Source organism: Bubalus kerabau, chromosome 16, assembly GCF_029407905.1.
Source record: "Bubalus kerabau isolate K-KA32 ecotype Philippines breed swamp buffalo chromosome 16, PCC_UOA_SB_1v2, whole genome shotgun sequence".
In the NCBI taxonomy this organism is placed as follows: domain Eukaryota; kingdom Metazoa; phylum Chordata; class Mammalia; order Artiodactyla; family Bovidae; genus Bubalus; species Bubalus kerabau.
This window is the reverse complement of record NC_073639.1, coordinates 4,252,305-4,277,988: the sequence shown is the minus strand read 5'-3', so window position 1 is coordinate 4,277,988 and position 25,684 is coordinate 4,252,305. Positions and strand designations below refer to the sequence as shown.

Here is a 25,684-nt window from a genome sequence, read left to right as displayed (position 1 = left end):
TGGATCAAGCTTACTGTTTTTCATGAGAATATTACATTTTCTTGACTAAACATAGCATGTTTTGAAGTTTTAAAGTGTGGATCAAGCTTACTGTTTATCATGAGAATATTTCCTAATTAATCATGTATTATTATTACTCAAGTACTTGTATCCAATTAGATATAAACTAACTGATATAAAATGTGTATCAGACTGTTTTAAAATTATATACTTTTCACCTGATCATTTTATATTTCTATTGTGTCATCAAAATTTGAGCTTATTTATAAAGTAATCTTGGTTAGGGAAATGAAGTTATTAAGTATTTAAAGACAAAAGTAACAGTATCACATGAAACTAGCCAAGAAAAGAACTTAGAATTTTCAGTTTATTTTTTCCAGTGCAAACTTTTTCACCATTTATGCTTTGTAATAGATTGCTATATAGCATATATGCCAAATGTTTTAAGTTTTGAATAGATTCTGATTTTATTTCATGGAATAATTTCCTGGGGATAAGCTTAAATCAAAATTCAGGAATATAATTTTAATAATAGCAGTAAACACATCAACTTTTATTTCTGCTATTCCTACAAACAGATATTCATTAAAAAAAGAAGTTATGAATTTGTATAAAAGAATGCAATTTAGAAAACTGTTCTCTGATTAGAATGCACCACTTACAATAGTTTTTCTTCTATTGCCTTCTTTCCTTCTCAAAATTTTCTATTCTTCTCTCACTTTCTGTCTTCCAGATGATTTATACACTCAAAGCCACCTCACACACATTCAGCTACACCAGAGTTTAAGTAGCTCTGCCCGTAGATGTTGACATTGAATGGATGTAACACACATATTATGGAAATCTATCATTAACAATAAATAATCAAAATCAATCATAATATTAAAGCTAACCATTAATATGAAGGTGGAATGGGAATTGGCTTAGTAGAACTCTGGAGTAAAGTTAGTGTGGTTCAGGGCTTGCTAAAAAGATCAACTCACATATAATTTTTGAAGGGAAATTCTCCATGGCCCTTCCTTTGCTCTTTCTGCTACAGTTGCGCCTGATAGAAGCTGTGATGCTCAAGTCATCTGGGATGTGGCAGAACAGATCATTACCTGTCACAAAAGGTCATTCAGGTCAAGCGTCCACAGCCCTCTGTGGTCTGAAGAGCATTCACATAGTCATCCGTGCTGTCTACACATGACTGAGCGACTTCACTTTCACTTTTCCCTCTCATGCATTGGAGAAGGAAATGGCAACCCACTCCAGTGTTCTTGCCTGGAGAATCCCAGGGACGGGGGAGCCTGGTGGGCTGCCATCTATGGGGTTGCACAGAATCAGACACGACTGAAGCGACTTAGCAGCAGCAGCAGCATAGCTCAATTGATAAAGAATCTGCCTACAATTCAAGAGACCTGAGTTCAGTCCCTGGGTCTGGCAGATCCCCTGGAGAAGGAAATGGCAACCCGCTCCAGTATTCTTGCCTGGAGAACCCCATGGACAGAGGAACCTGGGAGTCTACAGTCCATGGGGTCACAAGAGTTGGACATGACTTAGAGACTAAACTGCCACCACTGCCTTTATGCCTGTTTGTGCCTGTTTGCTATACTCTATACTACTTCCTGCCTGTCTAATTTTCCAAGTCTTTTATCTCATTTGAATGTTTAATGTTACCACCTTTTCCAAATATACAGTTGTCAATCCATGTTTTGCCTTATTCAACTGTTTATGAATAATTTATTCACTGAAAGTAGTGAAGTTTGAAACCTATGCCTTTGGCTTTGTTTTGCTCTATATTAATTAGTGTTTGAAGTGAAGTCGCTCAGTCCTGTCTGACTCTTGCGACCCCATGGACTTAGCCTACCAGGCTGCTCCCTCCATGGGATTCTCCAGGCAAGAGCAAGAGTACTAGAGTGGGTTGCCATTTCCTTCTCCAGGGGATCTTCCTGACCCAGGGATCGAACCTGGGTCTCCCATATTCCAGGTTTAGGTCAGATAAATCAGGCTTGTTATACCTGGGAACGTCACAGTTTGGAAAAGCTGGAAAAAAGTAAGTAAACAAGTTGGGAGGAATGACATAATACATATTCAATAATCACATGGATCCAAATAAATAACCAAAAAGGGGGATATTACTAAGAAACAGAGCCCTGAATTTAGGCAAAAAATATGCAGAAAGTGTTTGATATTAATATATAATGATGATTTTTTAAAATTTAGTTTGTTAAACAGAAATTTCACAACAGAATTTTCATGGGTCTACTGAAAACTGAAAATCATACATTTTGTAAGCAATAATTAGGTAAAGGTTAGTACTGAGATTAAGTGAAGAAATAATCTTATTTCACTTCATACTGCTCAAATTAAATTAAACATAGTATATTAATTCATAATCACATTTCAATGGACAGAGATGGAAATTTATGATGTCCAAAAGGTAAAATGTAAATGGTTAGGTGTACAGAAAATATTCTAATATGAAATAATTGAATTGAGGTGAGAATATTCAATCTGTAGAGATTAATGTACACATAACTTTAATGCAAAATGCAGTTTTATTGCAAAGATATAGCTTTATTGGACATATATGTATATCTTTATAGGAACAATCTTAAGGCAAATAATTTTACTAAAACTATATGGAATACATGACAAATAGAACTGTGGCATCAGAAAACAAAAATGTGGTCATTTTTTGCTAATGTGTGATACAATTTATAGCTTTGGTGGGAAAATGCTCAAATTCTCTTTAAATGTAATATTAGTCCTAAAATAGAAACATTGCATGTGCCCACCCACCACCTTAAAGTCTCAAAATAGTCCTTGGGATATTTTAGTTATATAATAAATATTATTCTCCTTAGATTTGTTACTAAAGCAATGTAGTAATTATTGGCCGCGGGATTTCAAATTTTGCAAACAAGAGATCAATCTGATGATGAGCATGGCAAAAATTCTGAGCTAATAGATGGGGGTTCAAAACAGTCAATCTCCTGAAATTGTCTCATCATTTAAAGCTTGCATTGTAAAAAAACAAAATTTTAAAATATAATTTATTAACTATGGTTGTGTTGTATGTGTCAATCATTAACTCACTAGTAAAGGAAAACAAGAGAGATTAAAATACATAGATCTGTTACATATATGCATGATTCTGCTTAATGTCCCTGATATCAGAGCTCAAGTTTTGCCCATTCAATACGGAGGGGGAAATAGAATTCAATTCCCAAGTGTAAAAACATTACAACTACAGAGGCAAAGACAGAAAAATTTCCTCTAGGTTCTTATTCAAACAGTTGCAGGAAATGTTCTGGTTGAACTGTTTGGTATAACAGGCTGTGTGGAATCAGTAACGTGTGGCCAGGTGAGTGCAGTCATGTGGTATATAATGACCATGTGAAACGGGAGGGTAAGGGTGAAGAATGTTCTGAGATAATTTATGCAGAGGGAGAGGAGAACAAAAACAATGTCTCTACACTAATTGGTTAAACTATGACAAAGATAGGAAACTCCTACAATTCTAAGACCTGAAGGTTCTAAAGAGGGGTATTCCAAGACAATATCTGGGGTTTAGGGTGAAGCTCACTGTGTTGCTGTTGTTCAGTCTGTCACTCGTGTCCAAATCTTTGTGACCCCATGGCCTGCAGCACACCACGCTTCCCTGTCCTTCACTATCTCCCAGAGTTTTCTCAAACTCATGTCTTCTCCAGTGTACAACACCACTGTTAACAATCATTCAGGGTCAGGTGGCTTTGACACTGGTAAATTCCATGGTTTCTGGGGTTATTATGAATGTGTTCTTTCCTTTCCTATTTCATTGCCAAGAACTGAGTCATGCAAGTGGGAAGAGAAACTGGAAACACACTTGGGCTACTATGGAAAAAGGTAAATGAAGGAGAATTGCATTTGTTAGTGGTATTTCAGTCTCTTTCATGGTACATGATACAATCATGAGAACCAAGAAGAGACAGTGAAGGGAATTAAGGAGAAAAATGGCATGATTTTATCTACCTCACAGAAAAAATACTGTCTTTGAATAAAAAGAGATTGATGAAAGTGAAGAAGTACCAAAAATAAAGTTTTATAAGGCATATTTCAATATAAAAAGTATACAAAGATATAAATTTTAAAAGTTCCCATAAAAATAGAAGGAAATGAGTGAAATTAATATTTAGAAGAAAAAGTAAGCATAAAACTGACTTATGTAGATAAAATAGATGAAGAATTATAAACTCATCATATTTTCTCTTGTGGTTGATTTTATGTATGATAAAATTGAGAATGAAAACAGAGGAACATATTTGGAAGGAAACTGTAAGTAAACATTGTGACCATTTCTCACAATATACATACCACATCAACCCTAATTTTCTACATAGATTATTGCAACCACATCTTAAGTGGTCTCTCTGCTTCCACTCTTTTTTTTTTTTTTTTTTTTTTTTTAAGCTTTTGAGCTTTTTTTCCTCTCAGTTACATATTTTTTTTTTTTGAAATTTTATTTTATTTTTAAACTTTACATAACTGTATTAGATTTGACAAATATCAAAATGAATCCGCCACAGGTTTACATGTGTTCCCCATCCTGAACCCTCCTCCCTCCTCCCTCCCCATTCCATCCCTCTGGGTCGTCCCAGTGTACCAGCCCCAAGCATCCAGTATCGTGCATCGAACCTGGCGGCAACTCATTTCATACATGATATTTTACATGTTTCAATGCCATTCTCCCAAATCTTCCCACCCTCTCCCTCTCCCACAGAGTCCATAAGACTGTTCTATACATCAGTGTCTCTTTTGCTGTCTCGTACACAGGGTTATTGTTACCATCTTTCTAAATTCCATATATATGCGTTAGTATACTGTATTGGTGTTTTTCTTTCTGGCTTACTTCACTCTGTATAATAGGCTCCAGTTTCATCCACCTCATTAGAACTGATTCAAATGTATTCTTTTTAATGGCTGAATAATACTCCATTGTGTATATGTACCACAGCTTTCTTATCCATTCATCTGCTGATGGACATCTAGGTTGCTTCCATGTCCTGGCTATTATAAACAGTGCTGCGATGAACATTGGGGTACTCGTGTCTCTTTCCCTTCTGGTTTTCTCAGTGTGTATGCCCAGCAGTGGGATTGCTGGATCATAAGGCATGTCTATTTCCAGTTTTTTAAGGAATCTCCACACTGTTCTCCATAGTGGCTGTACTAGTTTGCATTCCCACCAACAGTGTAAGAGGGTTCCCTTTTCTCCACACCCTCTCCAGCATTTATTACTTGTAGACTTTTGGATTGCAGCCATTCTGACTGGTGTGAAATGGTACCTCATAGTGGTTTTGATTTGCATTTCTCTGATAATGAGTGATGTTGAGCATCTTTTCATGTGTTTGTTAGCCATCTGTATGTCTTCTTTGGAGAAATGTCTATTTAGTTCTTTGGCCCATTTTTTGATTGGGTCATTTATTTTTCTGGAGTTGAGCTGTAGGAGTTGCTTGTATATTCTCGAGATTAGTTGTTTGTCAGTTGCTTCATTTGCTATTATCTTCTCCCATTCTGAAGGCTGTCTTTTCACCTTGCTAATAGTTTCCTTTGATGTGCAGAAGCTTTTAAGGTTAATTAGGTCCCATTTGTTTATTTTTGCTTTTATTTCCAATATTCTGGGAGGTGGGTCATAGAGGATCCTGCTGTGATGTATGTCAGAGAGTGTTTTGCCTATGTTCTCCTCTAGGAGTTTTATAGTTTCTGGTCTTACGTTTAGATCTTTAATCCATTTTGAGTTTATTTTTGTGTATGGTGTTAGAAAGTGTTCTAGTTTCATTCTTTTACAAGTGGTTGACCAGAGTTCCCAGCACCACTTGTTAAAGAGATTGTCTTTAATCCATTGTATATTCTTGCCTCCTTTGTCGAAGATAAGGTGTCCATATGTGCGTGGATTTATCTCTGGGCTTTCTATTTTGTTCCATTGATCTATATTTCTGTCTTTGTGCCAGTACCATACTGTCTTGATAACTGTGGCTTTGTAGTAGAGCCTGAAGTCAGGTAGGTTGATTCCTCCAGTTCCATTCTTCTTTCTCAAGATCGCTTTGGCTATTCGAGGTTTTTTGTTTTTCCATACAAATTGTGAAATTATTTGTTCTAGCTCTGTGAAGAATGCTGTTGGTAGCTTGATAGGGATTGCATTGAATCTATAGATTGCTTTGGGTAGTATATTCATTTTCACTATATTGATTCTTCCAATCCATGAACATGGTATATTTCTCCATCTGTTAGTGTCCTCTTTGATTTCTTTCACCAGTGTTTTATAGTTTTCTATATATAGGTCTTTAGATTCTTTAGGTAGATATATTCCTAAGTATTTTATTCTTTCCGTTGCAATGGTGAATGGAATTGTTTCCTTAATTTCTCTTTCTGTTTTCTCATTATTAGTGTATAGGAATGCAAGGGATTTCTGGGTGTTGATTTTATATCCTTCAACTTTACTATAGTCATTGATTAGTTCTAGTAATTTTCTGGTGGAGTCTTTAGGGTTTTCTATGTAGAGGATCATGTCATCTGCAAACAGTGAGAGCTTTACTTCTTCTTTTCCAATTTGGATTCCTTTTATTTCTTTTTCTGCTCTGATTGCTGTGGCCAAAACTTCCAAAACTATGTTGAATAGTAATGGTGAAAGTGGGCACCCTTGTCTTGTTCCTGACTTTAGAGGAAATGCTTTCAATTTTTCACCATTGAGGATAATGTTTGCTGTGGGTTTGTCATATATAGCTTTGATTATGTTGAGGTATGTTCCTTCTATTCCTGCTTTCTGGAGAGTTTTGATCATAAATGGATGTTGAATTTTGTCAAAGGCTTTCCCTGCATCTATTGAGATAATCATATGGTTTTTATTTTTCAATTTGTTAATGTGGTGTATTACATTGATTGATTTGCGGATATTGAAGAATCCTTGCATCCCTGGGATAAAGCCCACTTGGTCATGGTGTATGATCTTTTTAATATGTTGTTGGATTCTGATTGCTAGAATTTTGTTAAGGATTTTTGCATCTATGTTCATCAGTGATATTGGCCTGTAGTTTTCTTTTTTTGTGGGGTCTTTGTCAGGTTTTGGTATTAGGGTGATGGTGGCCTCATAGAATGAGTTTGGAAGTTTACCATCCTCTGCAATTTTCTGGAAGAGTTTGAGCAGGCTAGGTGTTAGCTCTTCTCTAAATTTTTGGTAGAATTCAGCTGTGAAGCCATCTGGACCTGGGCTTTTGTTTGCTGGAAGATTTTTTATTACAGTTTCAATTTCCGTGCTTGTGATGGGTCTGTTAAGATTTTCTATTTCTTCCTGATCGAGTTTTGGAAAGTTGTACTTTTCTAAGAATTTGTCCATTTCTTCCTCGTTGTCCATTTTATTGGCATATAATTGTTGATAGTAGTCTCTTATGATCCTTTGTATTTCTGAGTTGTCTGTTGTGATCTCTCCATTTTCATTTCTAATTTTATTGATTTGATTTTTCTCCCTTTGTTTCTTGATGAGTCTGGCTAATGGTTTGTCAATTTTATTTATCGTTTCAAAGAACCAGCTTTTGGTTTTGTTGATTTTTGCTATGGTCTCTTTTGTTTCTTTTGCATTTATTTCTGCTCTAATTTTTAAGATTTCTTTCCTTCTACTAACCCTGGGGTTCTTCATTTCTTCCTTTTCTAGTTGCTTTAGGTGTAGAGTTAGGTTATTTATTTGACTTTTTTCTTGTTTCTTGAGGTGTGCCTGTATTGCTATGAACTTTCCCCTTAGGACTGCTTTTACCATGTCCCACAGGTTTTGGGTTGTTGTGTTTTCATTTTCATTCGTTTCTATGCAAATTTTGATTTCTTTTTTGATTTCTTCTGTGATTTGTTGGTTATTCAGCAGCGTGTTGTTCAGCCTCCATATGTTGGATTTTTTAATAGTTTTTCTCCTGTAATTGAGATCTAATCTTACTGCATTGTGGTCAGAAAAGATGCTTGGAATGATTTCTATTTTTTTGAATTTACCAAGGCTAGCTTTATGGCCCAGGATGTGATCTATCCTGGAGAAGGTTCCATGTGCGCTTGAGAAGAAGGTGAAATTCATTGTTTTGGGATGAAATGTCCTATAGATATCAATTAGGTCTAACTGGTCTATTGTATCATTTAAAGTTTGTGTTTCCTTGTTAATTTTCTGTTTAGTTGATCTATCCATAGGTGTGAGTGGGGTATTAAAGTCTCCCACTATTATTGTGTTATTGTTAATTTCTTCTTTCATACTTGTTAGCATTTGTCTTACATACTGCGGTGCTCGCGTGTTGGGTGCATATATATTTATAATTGTTATATCTTCTTCTTGGATTGATCCTTTGATCATTATGTAGTGACCATCTTTGTCTCTTTTCACAGTCTTTGTTTTAAAGTCTATTTTATCTGATATGAGTATTGCTACTCCTGCTTTCTTTTGGTCCCTATTCGCATGGAAAATCTTTTTCCAGCCCTTCACTTTCAGTCTGTATGTGTCCCCTGTTTTGAGGTGGGTCTCTTGTAGACAACATATGCAGGGGTCTTGTTTTTGTATCCATTCAGCCAGTCTTTGTCTTTTGGTTGGGGCATTCAACCCATTTACGTTTAAGGTAATTACTGATAAGTATGACCCCATTGCCATTTACTTTATTGTTTTGGGTTCGAATTTATACACAATTTTTGTGTTTCCTGTCTAGAGAATATCCTTTAGTATTTGTTGGAGAGCTGGTTTGGTGGTGCAGAATTCTCTCAGCTTTTGCTTGTCTGAAAAGCTTTTGATTTCTCCTTCATACTTGAATGAGATCCTTGCTGGGTACAATAATCTGGGCTGTAGGTTATTTTCTTTCATCATTTTAAGTATGCCTTGCCATTCCCTCCTGGCTTGAAGAGTTTCTATTGAAAGATCAGCTGTTATCCTTATGGGAATTCCCTTGTGTGTTATTTGTTGTTTTTCCCTTGCTGCTTTTAATATTTGTTCTTTGTGTTTGATCTTTGTTAATTTGATTACTATGTGTCTTGGGGTGTTTCGCCTTGGGTTTATCCTGTTTGGGACTCTCTGGGTTTCTTGGACTTGGGTGATTATTTCCTTCCCCATTTTAGGGAAGTTTTCAACTATTATCTCCTCAAGTATTTTCTCATGGTCTTTCTTTTTGTCTTCTTCTTCTGGGACCCCTATGATTCGAATGTTGTAGCATTTAATATTGTCCTGGAGGTCTCTGAGATTGTCCTCATTTCTTTTAATTCGTTTTTCTTTTATCCTCTCTGATTCATTTATTTCTACCATTCTATCTTCTAATTCACTAATCCTATCTTCTGCCTCTGTTATTCTACTATTTGTTGCCTCCAGAGTGTTTTTAATTTCACTTATTGCATTATTCATTATATATTGACTCTTTTTTATTTCTTCTAAGTCCTTGTTAAACCTTTCTTGCATCTTCTCAATCCTTGCCTCCAGGCTATTTATCTGTGATTCCATTTTAATTTCAAGATTTTGGATCAATTTCACTATCATTATTCGGAATTCTTTTTCAGGTAGATTCCCTATCTCTTCCTCTTTTGTTTGGTTTGGTGGGCATTTATCCTGTTCCTTTATCTGCTGGGTATTCCTCTGTCTCTTCATCTTGTTTAAATTGCTGAGTTTGGGGTGTCCTTTCTGTATTCTGGCAGTTTGTGGAGTTCTCTTTATTGTGGCGTTTCCTCGCTGTGTGTGGGTTTGTACAGGTGGCTTGTCAAGGTTTCCTGGTTAGGGAAGCTTGTGTTGATGTTCTGGTGGATGGAGCTGTATTTCTTCTCTCTGGAGTGTAATGAAATGTCCAGTAATGAGTTATGAGATGTCTATGGTTTTGGGGTGACTTTGGGCAGCCTGTATCTTGAAGCTCAGGGCTGTGTTCCTTTGTTGCTGGAGAATTTGCTTGTTATGTCTTTCCCTGGAACTTGTTGGCCCTTGTGTGGTGCTTGGTTTCAGTGTCGGTATGGAGGCGTTTGATGAGCTCCTGTCAATTAATGTTCCTTGGAGTCAGGAGTTCCCTGGAGTCAGGGATTGGACTTAAGCCTCCTACTTCCAGTTATCGATCTTAATTTTACAGTAGTTTCAAAACTTCTCCTTCTATACAGCACCGCTGATAAAACATCTACGTTAAAGATGTAAAGTTTCTCTACTGTGAGGGTCACTCAGAGAGGTTCACAGCGTTACATGGAGAAGAGAAGAGGGAGGAGGGAGTTAGAGGTGACCCAAATGAGATGAGGTGGAATCAATAGTGGAGAGAGTGGGCTAGCCAGTAGTCACTTCCTTATGTGCACTCCACAACTGGACCGCTCAGAGATGTTCATGGAGTTATACAGGGAAGAGAAGAAGGAGGCAGGAGACAGAGGTGGCCAGAAGGATAAAAGGGGGGAATGAAAAGGAGGGACACAGATCCAGCCAGTAATCAGTTCCTTAAGTGTTCTCCACCGTCTGGAACACACAGAAATTCACAGAGTTGGGTAGAGTAGAGAGGGGTTAGGGAGGAGATACAGGTGACCTGGTGGAGAAAATGGAGAGTCCAAAGGGAGAGAGAGCAGTCAAGCCAGTAATCTCGTACACTAGTGAAAAATGGGTCCTGAAGATTGGGTTCTTAAAGGTACAAAATTGGTAACAAATACATAAAAGCAAAAATTAGAAATCTAGAGTAGAGTTTGGAATTTCAAAAATGCGATGTTAATGAAAAGGAGAAGGAAAAGAAAGAGAGAAAAAACGAACAAAGAAAAACAAACAAGGTCGTGAAAGTAATAAAGAAACTACAGGTACAAAATTGATAACTAATACCAAAAAGCAAAAATTAAAAATCTAGAGTAGAGTTTGGAATTTCAAAAATACAACGTTAAAAAAAAAAAAAAAAAAAGAAGAAGAGAAATAAAGAGAGAAAACAAACAAACCAACAAAAACAATGTCGCAAAAATTATAAAGAAAATACAGGTACAGAATTGATATCAAATACCAAAAAGCATAAATTAAAAATCTTGAGTAGAGTTTGGAATTGCAGATATAAGATGTTATATAAAAGAAGAAGAGAAAGAAACAGAGGAAAAAAAAAGTCACAGCAATTATGAAAAAAACTATAGGTACAAAATTGATAACATATATCAAAAGGCTAAAATTAAAAATCTAGAGTGGAGTTTGGAATTTCAAAAATGCAATGTTAAAGAAAAGAAGAAAAAGAAAAAAGAAAAAAAAAAAAAAAAAAAACCACGGTCAAAAAATTATAAAATATATATATGAAGTTTGCTGAAGAAGAAAAAAAAAATAGGGTCTTTTTTTTTTTTTTTTGCAAAGTAATAGTTATAAAAGTGAAAATTAAAGGACAATAGAGGACTTAAAAAAATTTTTTTTTTAATTAAAAAAAAAAAGAAAGAAAGATTGATCGTAAAAATAGTAAAAATATATCTAGGTCTTTCTCTGGTTTTGTTGTGAGTATTGTGGGTTCAGTTCATTTTTGGCAGTTCCTTAGTCAGACTTATATTTCTCAAGATCTATAGGCCCCTTCCTATGTAATCCGTAGTAACCACAGGGTTTTAATCTATAGCCTGTAGCTTCCAAGGCATTTCCCTCTGTTATAGCTTCTTCTGTTTGCTGGTCTCTTCAGTGTCTGGTTCCCGCCCTGACACAAAGGGGACGGTGGAGGACCCTATTTTTTTTTTTTTTTTTAATTTAGGCTCACTTGTTCAGCCGCGCTGTGGGGAGGGAGGGAGGGATGCTGCAAACAGATAACACTGGCGTGCGCTCGCAGTGCCTCGGCCACACTGGGTCTGCCCCCGCTCACGGCGCGTGTAACCTCCCTGCCCACACTGCTTGGGCTCTAGGTTGTTCCGCCGGGAACAATCAGAGGCCGGCCCTGGACTGAGCTCCCAGGTCCAAGCCGCTCAGGTTCAGGCACTCGGGTAATCCTCAGAGGTGCAGACTCGATTGGGCCTGCGTTTTGTGTTCTTCCCAGGTCGAGCAGCTCAGGTGATGAGGTGTTTGGCGGGCGCCAATGCTGCGACTTATCGCCTCCCCGCCACTCGGTTATCTGGGTGTAAAACCGGCGCACCTTCTCAGGCAGATGTTGACCGTCCAGACCCCCAAGAAGTTTTAGTTAGCAAAGAAGCCTGCTTACAGTTTTATAGATAGTGTCTCTCTGGGGCTGCGATTGCCCCCTTCCGGCTCTGGCTGCCTGTCACCGGAGGGGGAAGGTCTGCAGCCGGCTATCTCTGTTCAGTCCTTTGTTCTGTGCGCGGGCCTGGCGGTGTCTTAGGTTAGGGCTGGCTTTTCGCGTGGTAGATATTCCACAGTCTGGTTTGCTAGCCCAAATTATTTCGCTCAGATAGCGCTCAGGACATTCGGCCCGATTCTTACTCTAAGGGACACAGCCCGTGCCGCACTTCCCTGCCCAGCCCCCGCTTGCTAATGCCGTGTGCAGGCGTCTGCGCTGCTTCTCCGCTGGGGGAGTTACCGTAGGGCTCACAATCCGCGATTTTTAATTGTTTATTTTTTTTTCCCCTCCCTTTTATGTTGCCCTCTGTGCTTCCAAAGCTCAGCACAGATTCGGCAGTGAGAGGGTTTCCTGGTGTTTGGAAACTTCTCTCTTTTTAAGACTCCCTTCCCGGGAAGGAACTCCGTCCCTCCCTCTTTTGTCTCTTTTTTTGTCTTTTATATTTTTTCCTACCTCCTTTCGAAGAGTTGGGCTGCTTTTCTGGGTGCCTGATGTCCTCTGCCGGCATTCAGAAGTTGTTTTGTGGAATTTACTCGACGTTTAAATGCTCTTTTGATGAATTTGTGGGGGAGAAAGTGTTCTCCCCGTCCTACTCCTCCGCCATCTTGGCTCCTCCCCCCTGCTTCCACTCTTATGTGCATTAAAGTGTATTGGGTTCTTCCATCATAACATCTCTCAGACATTTTCCTCACTACTAACAATGGAAGAGTACACATTATAAGTGATTAGTGACTGGTAAAATTTCAAAGGGCTTCCTTTGTAGCTCAGTCGGTAAAAAATCTGCCTGCAATGCAGGAGACCAGGGTTCCATTCCTGGGTTGGGAAGATCCCCTGGAGGAAGAAATGGCAACCCACTCCAGTATCCTTGACTGGAAAATCCCATGGACAGAGGACCCTGGCAGGCTACAGTCCACGGGGTCTCAAGAGTCAGACATGATTTAGCAAGTAAACTACCACCACCAAAAATTCAAACATGCAGGTATAAATTATTGGGTTCTTAAAAAGACCCAGAGTGTTCCTTGTGTATGTATCCACACTTAGAGCTGCATGTGCATCAATAGAAAGGACAAAAACCCTAGATTCAAAGAGTTTTTGACAAGAAATTCAAATTATGGGATAAATATTAAAATATGATATGGTGAAAATTAAAATGTTAATCACTCAGTCATGTCTGACACTTTTGACCCCATGAACTGTAGCTCACTGGGCTTCTCTGTCCGTGGAATTCTTCAGGGAAGAATAATGGAGTGGGTAGCCATTCCCTTCACCAGGGGATCTTCCTAACACATGGACTGAACCCAGGGCTCCTGCATTGCATGCAGATTCTTATGGCCTCAGGTATCAGGGAAATAATAAAGGTCAAACTAAATAAGTTATATACAATAACAATACAGTAAAAATGTTTAATTTTACATGCAGGAATAATGGGTTCCTTTATTAATACATAGAGTGTGGCATTCCAGCTCCACCAAAGAGATGACTAGGTGATTGTCAGTCAGACACTGGTCAATTTATAGGATACAAAATTGCCTGTGCATCCTGAAGAGTATACTGCAGCACCTGATATGGTTCAGTTCAGTTCACTTCAGTCGCTCAGTTGTGTCCAACTCTTTGCGAACCCATGGACTGCAGCATGCCAGGCCTCCCTGTCCATCACCAACTCCCGGAGTTGACTCAAATTCATGTCATCGTGGAGGGGATGGCATCCAACCATCTCATACTCTGTCACCCCCTTATCCTCCTGCCTTCAATCTTGCCCAGCATCAGGATCTTTTCAAATGAGTCAGCTCTTTGCATTAGGTGGCCAAAGCATTGGAGCTTCAGCTTCAGCATCAGTCCTTCCAATGAACACCCAGGACTGATCTCCTTTAGGATGGACAGGTTTGATCTCATTGCAGTCCAAGGAACTCTCAAGAATCTTCTCCAACACCACAGTTCAAAAGCATAAATTCTTTGGTACTCAGCTTTCTTTATGGTCCAACTCTCGCATCCATACATGACTACTGGAAAAACCATAGCCTTGACCAGACAGACCTTTGTCAACAAAGTAATGACTTTGCTTTTTAATATGCTGTCCAGGTTGTCATAACTTTCCTTCCAAAGAGTAGGTGTCTTTAGATTTCATGGCTGCAGTGACCATCTGAGGTGATTTTGGAGCCCCCTCCAAAATTAAGTCAGCCACTGTTTCCCCATCTATTTGCCATGAAGTGATGGGACCGGATGCCATGATCTTTCTGAATGTTGAGCTTTAAGCCAACTTTTCCATTCTCTTTTATTTTCATCAGGAGGCTCTTTAGCTCTTCCTCACTTTCTGCCATAAGGGTTGTGTCATCTGCCTATCTGACGTTATTGATATTTCTCCTGGAAATCTTGATTCCAGCTTGGGCTTCATCCAGCCCAGGATTTCTCATGATGTAATCTACATATAAGTTAAATAAGCAAGGTGAGAATATACAGTCTTGATGTACTCCTCTTCCTATTTGGACTCAGTCTGTTGTTCCAAGTTGAGTTCTAACTGTTGCTTCCTGATGTGCATACAGATTTCTCAAGAGGCAGCTCACGTGGTCTGATAGTCCCATATCTTTAAGATTTTTCCACAGTTTATTGTGATCCACACAGTCAAAGGCTATGACATAGTCAATAAAGCAGAAACAGATGTTTTTCTGGAACTCTCTGGTTTTTTTCAATGATCCAGTGGATGTTAGCAATTTGATCTCTGGTTCCTCTGCACTTTCTAAATAAAGCTTGAACATCTGGAAGTCCACAATTCATGCACCGTTGAAGCCTGGCTTGGAGAGTTTTGAGCATTACTTTACTAGCGTGTGAGATGAGTGCAATTGTGCGGTAGTTTGAGCATTCTTTAGCATTACCTTTCTTTGGGATAGGAATGAAAACTGACCTTTTCCAGTCTTGTGGCCACAGCTAACTTTCCAAATTTGCTGGCATATTGAGTGCAGCTCTGTCACAGCATCATCTTTTAGGATTTGAAATAGCTCAACTGGAATTCCATCACCTCCACTAGCTTTGTTCATAGTGATGCTTCCTAAGGACAACTTGACTTCCCATTCCAGGATGTCTGGCTCTAGGTGAGTGATCACATCATCGTGATTATCTGTGTCATGAAGATGTTTTTTGTACAGTTCTTCTGTGTGTTCTTGCCACCTCTTCTTAATATCCTCTGCTTCTGTTAGGTCCATACCATTTCTGTCCTTTATTGAGCCCATCGTTGCATGAAATGTTCCCTTGGTATCTCCAATTTTCTTGAAGAGATCCCTAAACTTTCCCATTCCATTGTTTTCCTCTATTTCTTTGCATTGACCACTGAGGAAGGCTTTCTTACCTCTCCTTGCTATTCTTTGGAACTATGCATTTTAATGGATATAATTTTCCTTTGCGGCTTTGCGTTTCACTTCTCTTCACAGCTATTTGTAAGGCCTCCTCCAACAGCCATTTTGTTTTGTTTTGTTTGCATTTCTTTTTCTTGGGGATGGTCTTTTTTTTTTTTTTCTTTTTTTTTTTTTTAATTTTATTTTATTTTTAAACTTTACATAACTGTATTAGATTTGCCAAATATCAAAATGAATCCGCCACAGGTATACATGTGTTCCCCATCCTGAACCCTCCTCCCTCCTCCCTCCCCATTCCATCCCTCTGGGTCGTCCCAGTGCACCAGCCCCAAGCATCCAGTATCGTGCATCGAACCTGGACTGGCAACTCATTTCATACATGATATTTACATGTTTCAATGCCATTCTCCCAAATCTTCCCACCCTCTCCCTCTCCCACAGAGTCCATAAGACTGTTCTATACATCAGTGTCTCTTTTGCTGTCTCGTACACAGGGTTATTGTTACCATCTTTCTAAATTCCATATATATGTGTTAGTATACTGTATTGGTGTTTTTCTTTCTGGCTTACTTCACTCTGTATAATAGGCTCCAGTTTCATCCACCTCATTAGAACTGATTCAAATGTATTCTTTTTAAAGGCTGAATAATACTCCATTGTGTATATGTACCACAGCTTTCTTATCCATTCATCTGCTGATGGACATCTAGGTTGCTTCCATGTCCTGGCTATTATAAACAGTGCTGCGATGAACATTGGGGTACTCGTGTCTCTTTCCCTTCTGGTTTTCTCAGTGTGTATGCCCAGCAGTGGGATTGCTGGATCATAAGGCATGTCTATTTCCAGTTTTTTAAGGAATCTCCACACTGTTCTCCATAGTGGCTGCACTAGTTTGCATTCCCACCAACAGTGTAAGAGGGTTCCCTTTTCTCCACACCCTCTCCAGCATTTATTACTTGTAGACTTTTGGATTGCAGCCTTTCTGACTGGCGTGAAATGGTACCTCATAGTGGTTTTGATTTGCATTTCTCTGATAATGAGTGATGTTGAGCATCTTTTCATGTGTTTGTTAGCCATCTTTATGTCTTCTTTGGAGAAATGTCTATTTAGTTCTTTGGCCCATTTTTTGATTGGGTCATTTATTTTTCTGGAGTTGAGCTGTAGGAGTTGCTTGTATATTCTCGAGATTAGTTGTTTGTCAGTTGCTTCATTTGCTATTATCTTCTCCCATTCTGAAGGCTGTCTTTTCACCTTGCTAATAGTTTCCTTTGATGTGCAGAAGCTTTTAAGGTTAATTAGGTCCCATTTGTTTATTTTTGCTTTTATTTCCAATATTCTGGGAGGTGGGTCATAGAGGATCCTGCTGTGATGTATGTCAGAGAGTGTTTTGCCTATGTTCTCCTCTAGGAGTTTTATAGTTTCTGGTCTTACGTTTAGATCTTTAATCCATTTTGAGTTTATTTTTGTGTATGGTGTTAGAAAGTGTTCTAGTTTCATTCTTTTACAAGTGGTTGACCAGAGTTCCCAGCACCACTTGTTAAAGAGATTGTCTTTAATCCATTGTATATTCTTGCCTCCTTTGTCGAAGATAAGGTGTCCATATGTGCGTGGATTTATCTCTGGGCTTTCTATTTTGTTCCATTGATCTATATTTCTGTCTTTGTGCCAGTACCATACTGTCTTGATAACTGTGGCTTTGTAGTAGAGCCTGAAGTCAGGTAGGTTGATTCCTCCAGTTCCATTCTTCTTTCTCAAGATCGCTTTGGCTATTCGAGGTTTTTTGTTTTTCCATACAAATTGTGAAATTATTTGTTCTAGCTCTGTGAAGAATGCTGTTGGTAGCTTGATAGGGATTGCATTGAATCTATAGATTGCTTTGGGTAGTATACTCATTTTCACTACATTGATTCTTCCAATCCATGAACATGGTATATTTCTCCATCTGTTAGTGTCCTCTTTGATTTCTTTCACCAGTGTTTTATAGTTTTCTATATATAGGTCTTTAGATTCTTTAGGTAGATATATTCCTAAGTATTTTATTCTTTCCGTTGCAATGGTGAATGGAATTGTTTCCTTAATTTCTCTTTCTGTTTTCTCATTATTAGTGTATAGGAATGCAAGGGATTTCTGTGTGTTGATTTTATATCCTGCAACTTTACTATAGTCATTGATTAGTTCTAGTAATTTTCTGGTGGAGTCTTTAGGGTTTTCTATGTAGAGGATCATGTCATCTGCAAACAGTGAGAGCTTTACTTCTTCTTTTCCAATTTGGATTCCTTTTATTTCTTTTTCTGCTCTGATTGCTGTGGCCAAAACTTCCAAAACTATGTTGAATAGTAATGGTGAAAGTGGGCACCCTTGTCTTGTTCCTGACTTTAGAGGAAATGCTTTCAATTTTTCACCATTGAGGATAATGTTTGCTGTGGGTTTGTCATATATAGCTTTGATTATGTTGAGGTATGTTCCTTCTATTCCTGCTTTCTGGAGAGTTTTGATCATAAATGGATGTTGAATTTTGTCAAAGGCTTTCTCTGCATCTATTGAGATAATCATATGGTTTTTATTTTTCAATTTGTTAATGTGGTGTATTACATTGATTGATTTGCGGATATTGAAGAATCCTTGCATCCCTGGGATAAAGCCCACTTGGTCATGGTCTTGGGGATGGTCTTGATCCATGTTTCCTGTACAATGTCACAGATCACTGTCCACAGTACATCAGGAACTCTATCAGATCTAGTTCCTTAAAACTATTTGTCACTTCCAGTGCATAATTGTAAGGGATTTGATTTAGGTCATACCTGAATAGCCTAATGGTTTTCCCTACTTTCTTCAATTTAAGTCTGAATTTGGCAATAAGGATTTTATGGTCTGAGCCATAGTCAGCTCCTGGTCTTGCTTTTGCTGACTGTATAGAGTTTCTCTATCTTTGACAGCAAAGAATATAATCAATATGATTTCTGTGTTGACCATCAGGTGATGTCTGTGTGTAGAGTCTTTTCTTGTGTTGTTGATAGAGGGTGTTTGCTATGACCAGTGCGATCTTTTGGCAAAACTCTATTAGCATTTGCCCTGCTGCATTCTGTATTCCAAGGCCAAATTTGCCTGCTCAGTTCAGTTCAGTCACTCAGTGTATCTGACTCTATGTGACCCCATGAATAACAGCATGCCAGGCCTCCCTGTCCATCACCAGCTCCCAGATTTTACTCAAACTCATGTCCATCAAGTTGGTGATGCCATCCAACCAACTCATCCTCTGAGGTCCCCTTCTCCAGAGCCCTCAATCCTGCCCAGCATCAAGGGCTTTTCCAAAGAGTCAACTCTTTGCATGAGGTAGCCAAAGTATTGGAGATTCAGCTTTAGCATCATTCCTTCCAATGAACACCCAGGACTGAGCTCCTTTAGGATGGACTGGTTGGATCTCCTTGCAGTCCAAGGGACTCTCAAGAGTCTTCTCCATCACCTCAGTTCAAAAGCATAAATTCTTTGGCTCTCAGCTTTCTTCACAGTCCAACTCTCACATCCATACATAACCACTGGAAAAACCATAGCCTTGACTAGATGGACCTTTGTTGGCAAAGTAATATCTCTGCTTTTTAATATGCCATCTAGGTTGGTCATAAATTTCCTTCCAAGGAGTAAGCGTCTTTTAATTTCATGGCTGCAAACACCATCGGCAGTGATTTTAGAGCCCGGAAAAATAAAGTCTGACACTGTTTCCACTGTTTCCCCATCTATTTTCCATGAAGCAATGGGACCAGATGCCATGATCTTAGTTTTCTGAATGCTGAGCTTTAAGCCAACTTTTTCACTGTCCTCTTCCACTTTAATCAAGAGGCTTTTGAGTTCTTTTTCACTTTCTGCCATAAGGGTGGTGTCATCTGCATATCTGAGGTTATTGATATTTCTCCAGCAATCTTTATTTCAGCCTGTGCTTCTTCCAGCCAGTGTTTCTCATAATGTGCTCTGCATATAAGTTAAATAAGCAGAGTAACATATACAGCCTTGACGTAGTCCTTTTCCTATTTGGAACCAGTCTGTTGTTCCATATCCAGTTCTAACTGTTGCTTCCTGACCCGCATACAGATTTCTCAAGAGGCAGGTCAGGTGGTCTGGTATTCCCATCTCTTTCAGAATTTTCCACAGTTTATTGTGATCCACACAGTCAAAGGCTTTGGCATAGTCAATAAGGCAGTAATAGATGTTTTTCTGAAACTCTCTTGCCTTTTCAATGATTCAACAGATGTTGGCAACTTGATCTCTGGTTCCTTTGTCTTTTATAAAACCAGCTTGAACATGTGGAAGCTCACGGTTCACATATTGCTGAAGGCTGGCTTGGAGAATTTTGAGCATTACTTTACTAACGTGTGAGATGAGTGCAATTGTGTGGTAGTTTGAGCATTCTTTGGCATTGCCTTTCTTTGGGATTGGAATGAAAACTGACCTTTTCCAGTCCTGTGGCCACTGCTGAGTTTTCCAAATTTGCTGGCATATTGAGTGCAGAACTTTCACAGCATCATTTTTCAGGATTTGAAATAGCTCAACTGGAATTCCATCACCTGCACTAGATCTGTTCGTAGTTATGCTTCCTAAGGCCCCTTGACACCCCATTCCAGGGTGTCTGGTTCTAGGTGAGTGATCACATCATTGTGATTATCTGTGTCATGATGTTTTTTGTACAGTTCTTCTGTGTATTCTTGCCACCTCTTCTTAATAGTCTCTGCTTCTGTTAGTTCCATACCATTTCTGTCCTTTATTGAGCCAATCGTTGCATCAAATGTTCCCTTGGTATCTCCAATTTTCTTGAATAGGTCCTTAACATTTCCCATTCGATTGTTTTCCTCTATTTCTTTGCACTGACCACCGAGGAAGGCTTTCTTACCTCTCCTTGCTATTCTTTGGAATTTTGTATTCAGATGGGAATATCTTTCCTTTTCTCCTTTGCTTTTTGCTTCCCATCTTTTCACAGCTATTTGTAAGGCCTCCTCAGGCAGCCATTTTGCTTTTTGCATTTCTTTTCCATGGGGATGGGCTTGATCCCTGTCTCTTGTACAATGTCACGAACTTCTGCCCATAGTTCATCAGGCATTCTGTCTATCAGATCTAGTCCCTTAAATCTATTTCTCACTTCCACTGTATAATCATAAGGGATTTGATTTAGGTCATACCTGAATGGTCTAGTGGTTTTCCCTACTTTCTTCAATTTAAGTCTGAATTTCTTCAATTTATTTTGGCAATAAGGAGTTCATGATCTGAGCCACAGTCAGCTCCTGGTCTTGTTTTTGCTGACTGTATAGAGCTTCTCCATCTTCGCCTGCAAATAATATAATCAATCTCATTTCAGTGTTGACCATCTGGTGATGTCCATGTGTAGAGTCTTCTCTTGTTTTGTTGGAAGAGGGTATTTGCTGTGACCAGTGCGTTCTCTTGGCAAAACCTATTACCTTTGCCCTGCTTCATTCCATACTCCAAGGCCAAATTTCTCTGTTATGTCAGGTGTGTCTTGACTTCCTACTTTTGCATTCCAGTTCCCTATAATGAAAAGGACATCTTTTTTCAGTGTTAGTTCTAAAAGGTCTTGTAAGTCTTCACTGAACCTTTCAACTTCAGCTTCTTCAGCGTTACTGGTTGGGGCATAGGCATAGATTACCGTGATATTGAGTAGTTTGTCTCTGAAATGAACAGAGATCATTCTGCCATTTTGAGATTGCATCCAAGTACTGCATTTTGGACTCTTTTGTTGACTATGATAGCTGTTCAGTCTTCTAAAAGATTCTTGGCCCTAGTAGTAGACATAATGTTCATCTGAGTTAAATTCACCAATTCAAGTCCATTTTAGTTTGCTGATTCCTAAAATGTTGACATTCACTTATGTCATCTCCTGTTTGACCACCTCCAATTTGCCTTGATACATGGACTTAACATTCCAGGTTCATATGCAATATTGCTTTTTATAGCATTGGCACTTGTTTCCATCACCAGTCACATCCAAAACTGGGTATTCTTTTTACTTTGGCTCCATCTCTTCATTTCTCCACTGATCTCCAGTAATATATTGAGCACCTTCCATCATGGGGAGTTCATCTTTCAGTGTCCTATCTTTCTGCCATTTCATACTGTTCATGGGGCTCTCTAGATAAGAATACTGAAGTGGTTTGCCATTCCCTTCTCCAGTGGACCACATTTTTTCAGAACTCTCCACCATGATCCATCCATCTTGGGTGGCCCTAAACATCATGGCTCATAGTTTCACTGAGTTAGACAAGACTGTGGTACTTCATTGAGTTACGGTTAATCTAACTGATATGGTTAGGTTTACTGAATAGTTCAATAAATAAAGGCTGAATGCATGAATTATTTTACATAGTTTAGCAAAGATTCATAGTGCAAAAATTAACACTAAAATCTCTCTTACATATGTAACTTTCAACTATAGATTAATTCTATATGTGGTGTGAAGTGAGGACCTTAACTCATAAACAAATTAGAAACTCATCTAATTTCCAAATTCTACTCTGTGTGGTTAAGGAATGGTATTTTAATAATAAATAAATATTGCACTGAATGCATCGATAGATACTGCCCAAATTTAAGACTGTGAGTATCTTAAACAGCCTTTCCTAGAAGGACAATTATCCTACTCTCCAAAGATACAGAGCACTTGGAGACATGTAAAGTGGCATTGGCAGGTAGCTAGTGCTCCTCAGACCATATTTCATAGAGAGAGAAACTGGTGCAACACTAACTGACTCAGAGGAGGCTGTGATTATTTCTTAAGTTGTCTTAATAAACAGTTTATTGAGTTTAAAAATGCAGTTTGTCATGAAGAGATGTCTCCACAGTAAAAACAGACGATTTCTATTTAACTGCACTGATTGATTTAAGCAAGGTATGAGCTTCAGGGGAAAATAATAGGGATTGAATTAATTGCTTGAATAATTCAAACCAGACATATATGTTACATAGGGCAATATTCATTATAAAAGAGAAAAACATAGTTACTTCTTCACAATTAAAAAAAGGTAAGCAGCAAGTATTTTAACCAGCTTATTTTATAGTAGTATATTTTTTATAATTAAGGAATGAAAAAAAGAAAAAAAGTTCATTTCAGTCAAATTCATTAATGAGATAAACCTCCTGAACTTGAAATATGCAGGCTGTAACCACAAGAAATCAGACTCTCATTTTATGACAGTGAGTGAGATACTGCATTTAGCACTTGCTTTCTGATAATTATTCAGGCATAGATATTTTAAATGGATATTACATGATATTTACATGTCTATGATACATGCTACATATTCACAATATTTATGTATTTTCATAAGTATACATGCATATTTATAAATATATATCTAGAGGTAGAAAAATATGCAAAAGTTGAGTTTGCATTTGTCTGTTGTCAGGTCTGTGACTGCTATGATCAATTTTTTTACCCATTTTTTCCCTATTTCTTATTCAATTACTGCTAAAGACCTCAAAATTATCTAATTACCTTTCAAGGCCCAACATGTAAAATATAAGTAGAGTTGTTAAGATTGTTGGGGGCCAGCCATAATGAGGTTGAGGACACATTACCTCAAATTCTTACTTACTTCATATTCTAAATTTCAAGTGAACATATGACTTGCTATGATGTTTTATTTGTACTATAAACTTCTGTAGTATATCACATGGAATTTGCATGATGATGACAAGAACATATTTCTTATTTTTCTGATGAAAGTTTAAGTCTCTTTCTTACAGAGTGGTCTGGAGAATGGTGGTGGTGGGAGAGGGTGGTGCTGAACTGGGTCTGGCAGTGGAGTCTTAGTGATCACACCGCCCTTTGGTTATCCGAGATGCAGCTCACAAGAGAAACATCAAAGAAAACATGAAAAAAAAAAAAAAACACATACAAGAATTGAAAATTAGGACGCCCAAGGCAGAAAAATACGAATAAAAAGATAATAGAAACCAAACTGATCAGAAAAGAGAAGCATTTTCCAGAAGAAAATGCCACCCGTTACCTACAGCAATTCTTATCCTGAAAATAGGCCACACAACTTATTTTTTGTTTTTGTTGTTGTCTGTTTTACTGTTACTCATAAACCCATAATCTTTAATGTGAGCCAAAAGAAAGAGTCTAAGAATTATTTTCTATTTTCACATTGTGGTATTTTAGAATACTGGATTTGATTTATTAACAAAAATACAAACAAAGAATGGATAGCTATCATGTGAGTTGATTTGAAATCATTGATTTATTTTGTCCCATTTTGCTGCTGGACATGGTGCATCTGAGTGACTCTAAACATTTTATTCACAGATGGGATCCAGAGGGTAAAATCCACCAGAGTTGAACCAGACTACATTGGTGGATTTCAACTTGCTTGGTTTCTCTGATATTCTTGATCTTCAAAGATTTCTCTTTTTTTGATCATGTATATGATTATTCTAATGGGAAATAGTCTCATTATTATAATAACCAAGATGGATCCTTCCCTCCAGACTCACATTTTTTTTTTTTCCTAGGGAATTTTTCTTCCTTGGAAATATGTTATGTATCAGTCACTGTCACCGGGTTATTAACAGATCTTTGTAGACAATCTAGAAATATATCCTTGCTGGCCTGTGCTGCTCAAATGTATTTCTTTCTGGTGTTTGGGGTCACTGAGTGCCTTCTTCTGATTTCAATGGCTTATGACAGGTATGTCGCCATTGGCAACCCACTGTTGTACCCTTTCCTCATGAACAGCAGGCTGTGTGTCTAACTGGCTGCTGGCAGTTGGGTCAGTGGAATTCCTACGTACTTAGGATTTACCTACCAGATCTTCTCTCTACCCTTCTGTGGCCCTAACCAGTTGAATCACTTCTTCTGTGATGTACGTCCAGTGCTAAAGCTTGCCTATGGGGACACTTTTATGATTGAGATATTTGTTTATGTAGTTGCTATTCTAGTTGTCACTATTCCTTTTATGTTAATTCTTGGTTCTTTCATGAGAATAGTTGAGACCATCTTAAAGCTGCCTTCAGACACTGGGCGAGCCAAGGCTTTCTCCACCTGCTCTTCTGATCTCATGATTGCGGCTTTATTCTTTAGATCAGGACCCATTACATATTTAAGACCAAGTCCAGTCATTTGATAGGAATGGACAAGTTTCTCTTTTTTATACCATTGCCACACTGATGTTTAACCCTATGGTATATCATCTGAGAAACAAAGATGTTATTGTGGCACTGAGAAAATTCCTACTGAAATTGATTGTACTGTGATTTAAAAATATTAATTCATAAAATTTGTTTCTTATTCATTACAGTCTCTACTCAATAATTTCTGTTATTTTCCCATTATATATGATTTAATATTTTAGGTAAACGATCTCTTATTTTTATATCACACAAAGTCTGATGTCATTTTAAATAGAAAAGTAATACCAAACTCTATTCAGGGTATTGAAATCTCTGATATAACACATAGCATTCATTAATGGGCCTTGTGACTGTTGTTGGTTTTTAATTTTCCAGAATATTGCCTACATTTTCTTTTTCCAATGAGATTATTCAGCTTTCTTTCTCTAGTCCCAATATATAGCCTGGAAACTAATAGATATCAAATCAGCTTTATTAGATTGAAAGACTAACAGCATGGTATAGCAGGCCTGGTGTTGATAGTCCCATTAAAAGATGAGTGTTTGAGCAAAAATTATGACATCACATTCGAGACATAAAATGTCAACTCATTGGCAGTTGTACCTCTGCTGACTGCACAGAACAATGGGAAGAAGCAAAGACCATTTGTTGCCTTTAATTTGAGGAAGGTTTTCCAATTTTCCATATATTCTGGTAGGGCATCTTCAGATACTGGTTTATGAATATAGATTTCATGTCATAACATACTACCTGCATGAGAAGAATGTACTGTTTTCTAGGAAAGCCATTATTCTGATTGATAAAGGGTGGAAAAGAGATTTTCCAGCAATGGCTGACTCATCGACCTCTTGCATACAAGATCACTCCTTTAGAGATTTCCTTTTACATAAGAAGCAAAGAAAGCCTTCCCAAATTTGATTCTCTGGTTTTGACCACTTATTCAGGCTCAAAAATCTTATTTTTAACTGGGTGATTTGCTCTGAA

General features: G+C 38.0%; 1 pseudogene; it reads left to right on the top strand.

Moving 5' to 3' along the window:
• Positions 1-1,009: 1,009 nt before the first annotated feature.
• LOC129630291 (olfactory receptor 10AG1-like) lies at positions 1,010-24,823 on the top strand (annotated as a pseudogene).
• The last annotated feature ends 861 nt before the right edge of the window (positions 24,824-25,684 follow it).